We start from the raw sequence: 13,082 nt of genomic DNA, 5'->3' as shown, positions 1-13,082 counted from the left end.
CCCAAGCTGAATTCTCCCTTCTCTAGAAATCTCCAGGTCCTCAGATGGCCAAGAGCTATTATTAACATGCCTCATTTAGCAGAAAAGGAAAGGTGGGTGGAAAACAATGACTGATGAAACTGACTCAGAGCAGGCAGACAGCTCCAGCCAGCTCTCTTCTCTCCCCAAAAGTAAAAAATCCCACTCATCATTCCCATGATTTAGAGGATGGTAGAACCGTTTCTTTTGCACTGTTTAAAATTAGATTTCTGAATGGCTAAAAATATGCATCCATACAGTCGTGTTTCCATTTTACGGACAGAGCAGAAATCAGGGACAAAGCTCTGAGTCTTGCTGTTAGTTGCCTGACCCTAATTTGGCTGAAGATGTACCAAAATGTGCCAATTTTCCATCAAATAGGAATGTGTTGTCGGTGCAAGAAGTGACCTACGATATAGTTAAAGAGTTACCTAAGAAGAGCACTTTGGAGTGAATTTTCCCACCTCATTGTTCTCATTTCTGTTTTGCTTTTTCCTGGAAGTCCAACCTAACTCTATTGTTGTTTCAAAGACCCTATTTTAAAATGAGCCCAGGAAATAGGTAGGGCTAGCTAGTAAAGAGGCAGCTACGATCACTCTCCGAGTGGATGACTTTTTTCGCAGACCATCATTTGGTGGCTCAGGCTGGGACCCTGAGATCACCAGACTTTTGGAGCTTTGAGCGGGAAGGACCTTGAGGTCATCGCCCGGACTCCACCCAGCACGGGCATCCCTTTGGGAACATTCAGGTCATGGTCTTCCAGGGTGCTGGCACGCTGCCCGGGACAGGGTGTTCACTACGCCACAAGGCAGCTCACCCAGCTTTAGACAATTCTGATGGTGGGTAAATCCTTCCACACATTGAGCTAAAACCTGTTACCCTGTAATTGCCACTTGTTGGTCCTCTGGTGACCTCTTTTCCCTCATAGAGCAGCCTTTAAATATTTGAAAGCAGCCTTCACGTGCTGCAAGAATGACTTCTTGCTTCAAATATCCCCTGGTTCTTTCAACTATTCTGCAAATGACAATTTTCTCATTTTCACCATCTTGGCTAGCCTCCTTTTCTAAGATCTGATGTATTTCTTGAGACAACATATTAGGTATTTTAGCTAATTAATCTTCTCTGTAACCTTGTGTGCTAAATAGTATCTGCATTTTCAGAAACAAAACTAAAACTTGGCAAGATATAAGATAAGACCACTTCTGAAAGGAAATGGGAGATGGAGGATTCAAAACCAGGTCCATCTCTTTCTAGGCCACCACATGCATCTGATTAAAAAAGAAATGTGGAGCCAGGTAGAGCCAAGACTGATGTCAGATACATTCTGAGATCTGTGGCAGGCTCTTAGAAACATCCCAAGAAAGTTAACATCCCTTTTGTTGCTACAACTTGTGCTTACTAATAGAGACTAATGTTAACTTGAGAGGTTAGGAAATGACCAGCAGAAACACTTGGGCTGCTCAAAGGTCCCTGTAGACAAGGTGGGCATGCAGGAAGCATGGAGGCAAAGAGATGCACGAGCAACAGGCAGCAAGAGGAATTCGGGAGGTCCAGGAGGCATCTTATTTGGAAACTTCAGATGATGAGGGAGCAAGATAAGAGGTTCAGAAAGGGAAAGAGTGGTTGCTTGAGAGAGCCTAAACAGTTCGTTTCAGACTGAGTCTGGTGGTTATGTCTGAAGAACAAATAGAAAGTATTTATTTTCTTCCAACTGTCCACACACGCCATGCAAAGCCTGGGGACAAGGTACTGTGGCCTGCCTCAACATATATCCCATGTGAAATCCGGGTAAGTCACAAATCTTTAGGTGGGAAAAGAGAAAACCCATATGTAGTCAGAAAGGGAGTCCTTATAACCGTGCCATGGTGAGGGTCAGTGTAATGGCTGGCTCTATGTCTACAGGCTTCTAGATTTTTCCTGCACCACTTGGTAGAGCTCCTTCTTTCCCATCTCCTGTCTGCCTTCCAAAAGCAGAGATTGCCTGAGGATGACACTGCCTCCCTCCTTAGCTGCCTTACTTCAAACCAGCTCCACACCCAACAACTAATGCCGAGAAGATTCCTCTAAGCTGCAGGGCACTGCTCCCTGGGAGCCATTGTCAGACTGTGCTCGATGGAAGGTAGCAAAGGACAACATTAATGTCTATGGCTGAGCACATGGGCATAGAAATAAAATGACTCCTTTAAGATCTCTTTGCAGGTTGACTCAGAGAACTACGAGCACTTCCCTTCAGATAAGCATGCAGCATGAGACAAGGGAGGGCAGAGGCTCCCTGGATATCGTCTTCTTGTGAAGATACGCATTCATATCGTGCACTCATGAAGGCAGGGGCTTCTCTTCCTTGTAGCTCTCTGTCTTGTTCACCACTTGAGAAAATCAAGGTTCAGAGAATGGATGTGGATTTGCCCAAGTTTGCATGGCAAGTGAGTTGCAGGTACAAGACTAAATCCAGACCCCGAAGCACAGCCCAGCTTGCTTTCTACTCAATCACACTGCCTTCAAGCTTCTGATGTCTTTACTTGGATGTGCCAACATTTATTAGAGATTAGACTTTTCAGTTTTCCTTACTGCTTTTTGGGGAGAAACAGGCTGGAGGATAATAAAGAGTGGGTCCCCTATATGGGAGGTGCATGGGGACAATACTCACCCCTCTGTGTCATTTGCGTTTCTACTCCTAGCGTGTAGCACAGTGCCCAGTATGTGGAAGGTGCTCAGTATGTATTTGCTGAAAAGTGAGTAAGTCTCTGACTCGAAGTGGTAGAGAAGGAGGGGCATACACTGGGAGAGGCTATCCACAAAGACTTAAAGAAATAGATTCTAAAAGCTATGTCACAGAGTAGATATTCAAAATATTTGGTGAAAAAATGAACCCAACAAAGTCTCATAAGGAGAGTGTGAGAAATGTTATAGGGATTGGCAATCTACTTGGATATCTCCAAACTATAGAACTCAATCTGGTAATTAATTTGGGTTCTTCAGACAATATATCTATTCATTCATAAATTCAACAAATATTGATTGAGCACAAGCTACATGCCCAGCATTGTTTCAAGCACTATGGATTCAGAAATCAAACACCAATAACTCCTCAAGGATGAAAATAACCATAGAAACCATCATTTAATGTACTAAGGGCTATGACAGAAGAATTTCACCAAGTGCCATAAAATCACAGACTTGAAGGGTACTTAGTATGAGGTGGACTGGATGAGTGGGGCAGAGGGGGAGCAAATCAGGCTGCAAAGGTAGTTGGAAGGAGGAGATGAATGGAGGTATCCCGGACAGGGAGAACAGCACATAGAGACACCGGTAAGCATTAAAGCTCCCACATATTAGGGAAGTAGAGGGTATTCGGTACAGCTGGAAAGTCAGGTGGTGAGAGGTGAGGCTGGACAGGATGATAAGGAGCAGACCTTGAAGCTCTTGTCTACCATCATTAAGTCGGGGCTTCTCAAACTTTAATGTGTATGAATCACCCAAAGACCCGGTTAAATGGAGGTTCAGTAAGTCTGGGGAGAGGTTGGAGAATTTGCTTCTCTAACAAGCTGTCAACACACCTGATGCAGCTGATTCCAGGACTATCCTTTAGGCAGCAAGGCTGTAAGCAATGAGGCGCAATGGCAATATTTCACTGAGGAGAGCAACATCATTAGAATTGCATTTTCCCAAGAGCCCTATAGCAGATTGTGGAGGATGAAATGAAAGGAGACTGTGCTGAGGTAAAAGAACATACGTGGCAAGAAGTTTTGAGAATCTAAACTAAATAAGCAAGGGAAGAATAGTCAATGTTCAACAAATAGGTGTAAGTTGGCTGATATTCTATGAAGTCACAAGAAAACATTTCTCCTAGAAGAAAGGCTGGTTGTGAGGACAAAAACAAAACAATAAAAACATAAGAGGCAAGAAAAAAATTCAGAGACATTTGTAGAATTATTTGAACAAGACTTGACCCCTCTCCAGGTCTCAGTCAACACATCATCTTGAGCCCCAATAGCAACCAAAACCAGCAACTTGCTAGGGAATGACCATCATCCCAACAGACAATTATCACAACGGAGTAAATTAAATCAGTCTGCTCAGTCATCACTTGACATACATTGTCACTACTTGCAATCTAATTTCAGGAAACTTCAGGGAGAGCAATTGTTTCATAGAAAATTCTGGAAAATAACATGGAAGTCGACCAGATCCTGGACAAAGTGCTTGTTCATTTATTTACAACTCATCCGTACCTTATATTAGAAACGTTTCTTTCTATTCCTGTTAGAAAATCCTCTGTCAACTCTAGTACATCTTTAACCGAAAGGAAAAACTCAGAAAGGAGTAAAAATAAATAAATAAATCATGGTAGGGGTCTACAGCGTTGAAAAGAAATAGCAGGGGGTAAATTTTCCTTTCTGCAGAAGCCCAAAAATGCATCTTCTAATAAGATTTTCCCTCCAAAGACAATAAGAATCAGCTCATATTCTATGTCCCATGCTGGTTGGCATTCTTTATCCAAAGATGTACAAATTCAAAAAGCCCAAATGTCATCTCCCCTCTCATTCTTTTTCCTCACAGTCCTATAAATCAGTAAATCTCAACACGACATGAGTTGAAAACATGCAACCAACTAGAAAAGGCACATGGACGCACACATCTTCTTCAGAGCAGCCGGATTCACATTTAACAAGACAAAACAAAATAACGCGAGGACCTACCTTTCTTTTCTGTGGTGTGCAGGCTCCTGAAGTTTAACCCTGTGCTGGAGATCTTCCCAAGAACCTCTTATGTGAGACGTAGCTCAGTGACCTCCCATTCAATCACACAGCTACAGGAGGGTGGGGTTTCATGAGACCAGACTTCAGATCCTCGGGGCTCACACCGACCTTAGGGAGCAGAGGTGAAGTGCCTTCTGTTCTCTGCTGCAGGAAAAAGCTGGGAGACACAGGGTGGCTGGAGGTGGGGGCGGAGGCTGGAGGAAGGGAAGTAATATGGGAAACTGTAATAAGTAAGAGATCCTCTCCACATGATTTCCTGTATTTGGTGCCTGTTGCCTCTCTCCAGGCTCCCTAGAGGAAATAAGAAATTTAAACTTGTCCTTTGGCCACTGGAAAGAAGAGAATAAACATGCTAAGAACCTTGAAAAGGAGCATGAGCAGGGCAGCAGACTGGGAGGTGATGGGCCAGCGAGCTTTGCCTTCCATCGAGTGCTTTCTTCCTCAAGTTTCTCCAAGTGTTTAACTGTGCAAAAGTCAAGATTGCCCTCATCCTCTTCCACTGAGCTGAAGCATTCTCTGGCCACAGTCCAGATGTCTTGCTACAGAGCCGCTGGTGAGAGGCAGGTCAAAACAGGCCTGAGAAGAGTCTGTTCGCCAGCTTTGGGCAAGACCCTCTTGGCTCTGTCTTTGAAAACACTGAAGATGCTCTGTGTCTAATCTCGGAATAACTCCTAAAGTCCTCAGGCCATTTGCCCTAGGGTTTAAAGAACTATCTGAAGGCCACCATTCATAGATTGCTGGAAGCAGGACCCTCTATATAATTTGTGGGGCTCAGTGGAAAATGAAAATGTAAGTCCACTCATTCAAAGATTTAGGATCTCAAGAAGGTGACAGCAAAACATTAAACCAAGTGTAGGGGCCCTTCTGAGTACGGGACTCTATGCAGCTGTGTGGGTTGTACATCTGTGAAGCCAGTCCCGGCTAGAGGAAGAAGGTTGGAAGGATAGGTGTGTTGGTTTTAATCAACTGAGTTCTCAAGAGGCCTGGACTATGGCCATTTTGTTCTGTGGGGTGACGGTCAACCCTTGAACAGTAGGGCACTCAGAAGCTGGTGCAAGGGAGAGAAATGCTGGATTGTGGGTGTGAGCAGGCACAGACCACAAACACATACTGAGGTAAAATCACCCCAGTGGTCTCCTGGCTGATTTCGGCTCACCTCCAGTCCATTCTCTTCCTGTAGCAGAGCAATCTCTCACAAATGCAATCTTCATCCTATGATTCCCATGCTTATGTGAATGTACAAATTCAAAAGAACCAAACATCATCTCCCCTCTCGCTATTTTTCCTCACAGTCCTATAAATCAGTAAATCTCAACATGACACAGATTGAAAATATGCAGCCAACTAGAAAAGCCACAGGGACACACACGTCTTCTTCAAAACGCCCCTTCTGGTGTTCCTCCTTAGCAAACCGTGCTTATCTCTCTCGTGATACTCAAAACTCAAAGCGGTGAAGATCAGCCCACTTGTCCCCCGTCCCCTGCCGTAGACTCTGTAAAGTCACGGACTGCGTCTGTTTCAGCGTTACATTTCTAGCCCTAGGACCCAGGAGGGTGTGATCTGTGTAAGTTTAGTGTTAGCGGCAGAAGCATTATTAATTACAGTTATTCTCCTTTTTGGAAAAAGGGAAACAAATGACCCAGAGGAAAACATAAGCTTGCTGTTGTGGTTTTAGAGTTTAAACTCTGGCAGACAGAGTGGAGCAATTTCACAGGCGATATTGCCATGCTGTTGTTTAATATTTATCGAAACGCCACCATTTGTTGTGTGTTGTATGTTCTTGTTCTCGTAGGGACTATATTATGAGTAGGAAATGACCTCTGTTCAGAAAATGAAGCTTTAGACAAGCCAACAGGAAGGAGGAGTGAAATTTGTAAGAGTGAAGGAAAACGGTGGTGGAGGTGAGAAGAGAGAGGGGAGGAAGCAGGGCGTGCCAAATGGGAGAGCGGGAAGGAAAGGGGCGGGAGGAGAGTGGGAGGGGAATAGGAAGGGGAGGTAAAGACTGCAGGGAGAGGTGGGAAGAAGCACAAAGACCCAGCAACCCTTAGAAAACAGCAGGGTTAGGGATGGGAGGAGAATGACTACCCAGAGCCACATTTCCTCTAGAAGTAGTTTCTTCTAGAAACTGCTAGAAGTTTCTTCTAGCAAAGTCTAGAAGCCTGACTCCCTCAGGTCTTTGCTACGCTCCCTGATAAATCAAATCTGTGTTTTCTAAAAATCAAAGGGTAGAAGGGGATCAAGGGCCATGCCACAGTGCTGCTGTGACAACACAGAAATTAGCTTCTGCATTTTGCTTGGATTGACAACATTTTTAACATGACGTAATCATTTTTCATTTAACGGGTTTGAACACTTCCATCACAGTGTTACTAGTCGACTTTTTAGAGTGTGTATCCTGGCCACTTCTCTTGGTTCCTCTGAACCAAAAGGTCACTTCGTGTATGGATGAAGCTATATTTGGCTGGGAAGCCCCAGCTGAGGCTGTCTGATTGGAGTAGAAGCGACAGTAACAGAGACTCATAATCTAACGTCTATAAAGATAATCTAAATGTGCATGAGTCTGAATATCTAGTTTTTGCAATTAATTGTAGCTTAATACATGCGTATATCTGTAATAGGACAAAGATATTTATTAAACCGATAGTTTGAATTTTTTTCATGGAGTTTCAATTTTGTTCCTCATTAATGGATATTACTTCCATTGAAAATGGAATAGTCAAGAAACGTAGTGAAAGCCTTTAAAGTGGGAGAACGTGACTGCGTGTCCTGTCAACAGAATGTGGAGCTGACTAGCAGATCCTTTGTGAGGAGCTGAATCTCCAGGGGTCTACACCTTTGATTATCTTTGACTATTTTATAATTCTGAAAGATGTGGAAACTGACAGTAATGCAAATGATTCTTGTCCATAGAATACGAATTAATTTTCTCCAGTGGAGATGCCACTGATTTCCACCTTGTAGAAACGATTATCCAGACATTGCATTTTAGTGCTCTATAGGATATTAGCCAGTTTTGCATCTATTAGTAAATTCAGTCCAGCATTCCTGATTGTCCATATAAATACATCTGCTCTTGAGATTTTTCTCTGAACAGCTTCATCATCTTACCATCCACTCACTAATTAGTGAGTTAAATAAAATTTTGGTCACATGTTTATTTTATAGTCGTATGAGAGTGATGATTTTGCCTTTTTGAAAATGATCTTTTAACAGAAGTCAGGTGATCATCTGTGGATATGGTAAATTGTACTGGGAATTTGCAGTGGCAGAACTCTCTTTTCTTCAATATTTTGCTTAGTTTTATATGTTCCCTGAGTGTGTAAAATAAAAACAGGGAATAAATGAAGCATGTTGGTTATCAAAGTAAACGATGAAACTGCCTCAGCGGCACAATTAGGAGGGTACAGAGTTTCCCAAGGTGGGGCAGAAGTATAGACAGAGCCCCAAGGGGGACTGTGCAGAAACGTGGCTGGACATGGCTCTCCCAGCTGGGGTAAAGTGCGAGGGCCGGACTCACTCAAACAGGTCCCTTGGAGGTGAGAAGACCTTGAAAAGCGAAGGGCACGTATTTCAGGCGTTCATAGGTCTTTACAGCAGTATTTTCAGGCATTCTAGCTGCATAGACAACCATCCAGAAATATCTTACTATCCATCAGCTGTAGCGAACCCTTCAACAAAGGGGATGGGTGGCGCTTTGCTAGGAAGAGATCAGAAAATATCAATATCTTTGTGTGGTTAGATTTCTCTCTAATTTTGATATTTATTATATTTTTAATTGATGTGACTTGCAATATTTCTTTTTAATATCAAAGACATAGTAGGATTTATGTTTAAGGAACAGTCTGGTCAGTCAGTGCACTCTGCTTTCTAAAGCTCTTAGTGCCAGATAAGCAGGTAAACATAAAGCCTTTTTTGTTTGTTGTTTTACTCTTGAAATGAATTCGTTATTAATTCCATTATTTGGAGGGGAAAAAATAACATGCCTAACAGCTCCATGTGGAAGTTTGGATGTTTTCCTGAGAAGAATAATTCCTGACTTGGGAGGAATAGTGAGAAGCATAAACAACCGCGACTCGTCACAGAGCAAATGCGATCTGTCAGAGGCTCAAAGATCACTCACCACCAACACGTGGCTCTTTCTGCAGGAGCTCTAAGGGAGGCGCAGTCCCACCAGCGTTGGCTCCACCTACGTTAGAGGTGAGGCTTGTCTTTTTCCATTAGCTGTTTTCTCTTTGCCAACTACTAACATCACATTTGTCACTGAAGACAGAGCCCTAAAAGGGAACTAAGGAGTTCTATGATTTTCATTATTTCATCGAGAGATAAAAGGGAAATGTGTCTTCCATAAGACAAGCCTGTCAAAGAGGGAACACATGAGAAATATTAGTAGAACTGTTCCTGGGAACGAGAAAAATGTTCACAGTAAGTAAGACCACTATCATATGCCTCCCTGGAAAATAAAGATGTTAGGAAAAATAGAAGAAAGGAAGGAAGGAAGGAAAGCAAGCGAAAGAAAGCAAGAAAGACTCCAAGTGTTTTGGAGAACTAGGAATCCTCATACACTGCTGAGTGTTTTGAGGGGAGTTAGGAATTCTCACACTGCCGAGTGAGTGTTACTGGGTAAATTACTTTGGAGAACAACTTGGTAGTAATCAGGATAGTTCGAAATTCTGGTCAATGTATTTATTCTAGAGAAATTTTTGCCTATATATACAAGGAGAAAATATAAGCGTGTTTGATTGTATCATTCTTTATCATTAATAGTTAGAATCCAAAGAAACATATATATGCATCAGTAGGGAAATTGATAAAAAAATTTTTGTATTGTTACCGGAATAGTGAACTAGATCTATATGTATCAACAAAGATGGATAATTGTTTTAAAAGTGAAAAAAAAAGCCAGAACGAAAAACAGCCGGTTGCAGAAAAATATATACACGATGATATATAACGAAAAAATACATAATGTAGTCCAGAAGAAGGAAGGTACGGAATAGGACTAAGTAGCGAGTAAAAGAGAGTTTCCATTTTCTTCTAAGCCTTTGGTCTAAAAAAAGAACCAAACATGGCAAAATATCAATACTTTAACCTGTATGGCAGGTTATGCAGATACTTGTTTTTCTTTATAGTTTGTCTTTTGAAAAGGAAAAAAGAAAAGTCACTAAAATATTATTTTAAAAAATAGAGACATTTTGAGTCATAGATTAAACACATTCTTTTCACATCTTCCACCTGCCGTTGTGGTAGGAAAAAGGTTATTAGGAAAAAACTCTTGGCCAGATCATAATTCTCTTCAATCCTTGATGAAGTGCAGGACCATCCTTGGCTCCGTCTCAGACTTGCTCACTTCTTCCTTGTGAAATGAAACCTTGTGTCCTCAGATGCAGTATTTTCCGGTGTCCTGCATGTTTACTGACAGCTCAGCTGTCATCCTCTACTCCGTGTGCTTTTTGATATAGTTCACAAGAGAACCTGTAAAACCTCAATGAGTATATCTAAAAATTTCTCAAAGACGACTAGCTTTAAAAAGGTATACATCTTAGGAAGTTTGAAAAAGAAACTATTGAAAAGAAATTTCAGTTTTATTTGGATGATATAAAGGAGAACTTGTTTTTAAAAAGTAAACTTGGGCTTTCTGTATCTAAGTTTAAGCACTGTTTTGTTTGTTTGGTTGGTTTAGTTGATGGAGTTTTAGCAATAAACCAGCATGGGTTGAGAATACAATGCGTGAGTTGAAAATGCACTGAAGAAATTTTTTTTTTTTTTTTTTTTTTTTAGTTATAGAGATAGCAGAGGAAGCTTTGGCTAAATCTCTCTAAGCCCTGACTTTCCTATTAGGTAAGGGATCGTCTTTGTCTCAGACTCACTCCCAGCCATGCCACTCAACATCTCGGATGGAAAAGTGAATAAACAAACAGAGACCATGTCTCTTCAAAGATGTCACTGAGGGGAATCACCTCACCATCCAGGACACATTACTGTGATGCAGTGACAGCCCCTATGGTGCAGGTCTTCCTGGATCTCCACACCAGATTGTTTCCCCTGAGGCATTTCTGTGCACCACCATCATGCACAAGGAAGGCCTGGCTTAAAGGCCTCTTCCCTTCTCAGGAGCCTCTGCCTCAAGATCCCCTTCTGCCTTCCTGGTTGTCCCATCCTGGTCATCACACCTTGCCCCCAGGCACAAATCCTCCCCCATCCCTGTTACCCCTCCAGGCCTCTCACACTTACCCATCACCCCTCGCTCTTCTGCTGTTCTTTGAAGACTGGCCCCTGGCTCATGCTTTTATTCTTCACTCTGCAATAATTCTCTGTGATTTCTGCATCTTCACTGTCAAGACTTTCGTCTCTCACTTCCTTGAGCTCTTCAATGCCAGTGAGTTTCATCCCACATTAGCAAATCACCATGTGTTGCCAAAATGTCACCATCTGCAACTACTCTAATGTTGAAATGGGCAATTCTAAATTTGAATTTTTTGGAGTGGGAGCACACCCTTTGACCTCTTCTTTCCCACTTCCATGGGATGTCTGCCTTTATTGAGAGCCCCAGTTCTTCCTAGCCTCCTTTCCTAGCCTCCAGCTACTTCAAGCTACTCTAACCTTCCTATCAAACCCAGATGCTATAGATAGATACCTAAATATTCTCTTTGCCAACTTTCCGTCTTATCTTTCTTTCTTGACTTTCCACTGTGCCACTAGCAACTTCTGGTCCTAGGGGATCTACCAATCCATTTTCCCTGCTCTTTCTGTGGCTGATGGGCAAGGACCCAAAAGGTTACTGAAGACGTATATCCACTGTGAACCACAGCTGGATCCTCATAGCTGCTTGACAAGGAGTTCCTGCACTTGCACTCTTAAGATCTGACTCTCTCTCACCTCCTTTGTAACTATCCTCGCCAAGCTTATTTAATCTCTCCCTTTCTATTTACTCTTTAATCCTTTTGCCTGAAAACATGGTCATATCTCTTCCTGCAAAAACACTTCCACAACAATCCTTACCTTAACTCTGTCTACTCTTGATTTATCATCTTATCTTTTCCCTTCCATTTTCATCCAAACTTATCAAAAAAGCACTTGATAATCCCCCAGGCTCTTCCCTGTCTCTCTGAAGCTCTGGTAATCCATCTCTCTTTCTCAATCACATTCTTTAAAGTCACCCACAGCTTTACACTATCAAAGGCTTTTCTCAGTCTCCTCTTTGTCATCTTGAAACTTTTAGCATGTCAATCAATTCTTTTTTGAAGCTCCTCTCTCATCTTCCTTGCATCTGCACCGGAAGTCTCTATCCTCGGACTTCCCATTTCCTCCCTCCTGATCTGGCTTTCCTTCACTCTTCTTTAAATGAGGGCATTTCTCAAAGTGTCTCACACCCCAGGTCCTGTTTTTGGCACCACCACTCTTCCAGTTCGTCAGGTTCGAACCTGGGGTGGGATAATTAGCTTTGCTTCTACCTTCATTCTCCCAACTCCTCATTCTTTCCCCAAACCCAAGTCAGTTTCCAGAACCTGCTAATTATTACTTTGACATATCTTTCCCATGTGTCTCTTTCTTTGCGTATCCACTGCCATCACTGCATGCTTGCATTTCTCTCTTCCAGCCTGAACTACTGAAAAATTATCCTCAGTCTTTCCTCCCCTGGGATGTGTCCTTCCAGCCATTGACACTCTGCTGTCAGGTTATTTCCTTAAAGCACTGCTATGATTTTGATACTCCCTTCTCAAAAATCCTTCCATGATGCCTGTGTTGCATACACACACTGCCTATGCAGAGGCTTTACTCTTCAGATTGTCATTTCTACTCTTGTCAACTTCTGCTCTTCTATACTTAGCTTTGGCTCCAGACCCAAATGAATCTCCTTCTCTTCTTCCAATGAGCCTTGTCTTTTCTTTTCTGCAAAGAGCTGGGCTTCCGTCTGGAGTCATCCCTCAAAGTCTCAAACAGGTCTGCATGCTCAGCGTGAAGTCCAGCTCCTCCACAAACCTCTCTCTGATAAATTATGCTGGAAATAATCTCTCCCATCACTTAAATCCTAGAACATATATTGTCTATTTCGCTTTAGTTGCTCTTGCCTGTCCTGTATATTATCTATTCATGATTTTGTAACTCAGCTATTCAAATAATAGTAAAAATAATAATAGGACCAAAAACTTGTTGAGTGTTTACTATATGCCAAGCCCTTGGCATATTAACTTATTTAATTCTCCCAACAAACAATCCTATGGGATGATTTCAGCCTTTTCTATGTGAGAGCAAAAGGAATGACTAGAGTTTCCATCCCATGTATTGTAGGATATCCAGCAAAGC

The 13,082-nt window shown here is 42.3% G+C and overlaps 1 protein-coding gene across 4 annotated transcripts in view; it reads right to left on the bottom strand.

Moving 5' to 3' along the window:
- ADGRF5 (adhesion G protein-coupled receptor F5) overlaps positions 1–5,204 on the bottom strand; it is a 102,380-nt gene extending 97,176 nt beyond the window's left edge. For 2 of the 4 annotated variants that reach the window (XM_070514797.1, XM_070514800.1), the window contains exon 1: positions 4,719–5,159. The gene's annotated coding sequence lies outside the window, so the exon portion shown is untranslated. Of the gene's footprint in view, positions 1–4,718 lie in introns of all 4 variants that reach the window. The other 2 variants (XM_070514801.1, XM_070514803.1) reach the window with 2 other exon arrangements.
- Positions 5,205–13,082: the final 7,878 nt, after the last annotated feature.

This window comes from Equus asinus, chromosome 8, assembly GCF_041296235.1.
Source record: "Equus asinus isolate D_3611 breed Donkey chromosome 8, EquAss-T2T_v2, whole genome shotgun sequence".
In the NCBI taxonomy this organism is placed as follows: Eukaryota; Metazoa; Chordata; class Mammalia; order Perissodactyla; family Equidae; genus Equus; species Equus asinus.
This window is presented reverse-complemented; position numbering and strand designations above follow the sequence as displayed.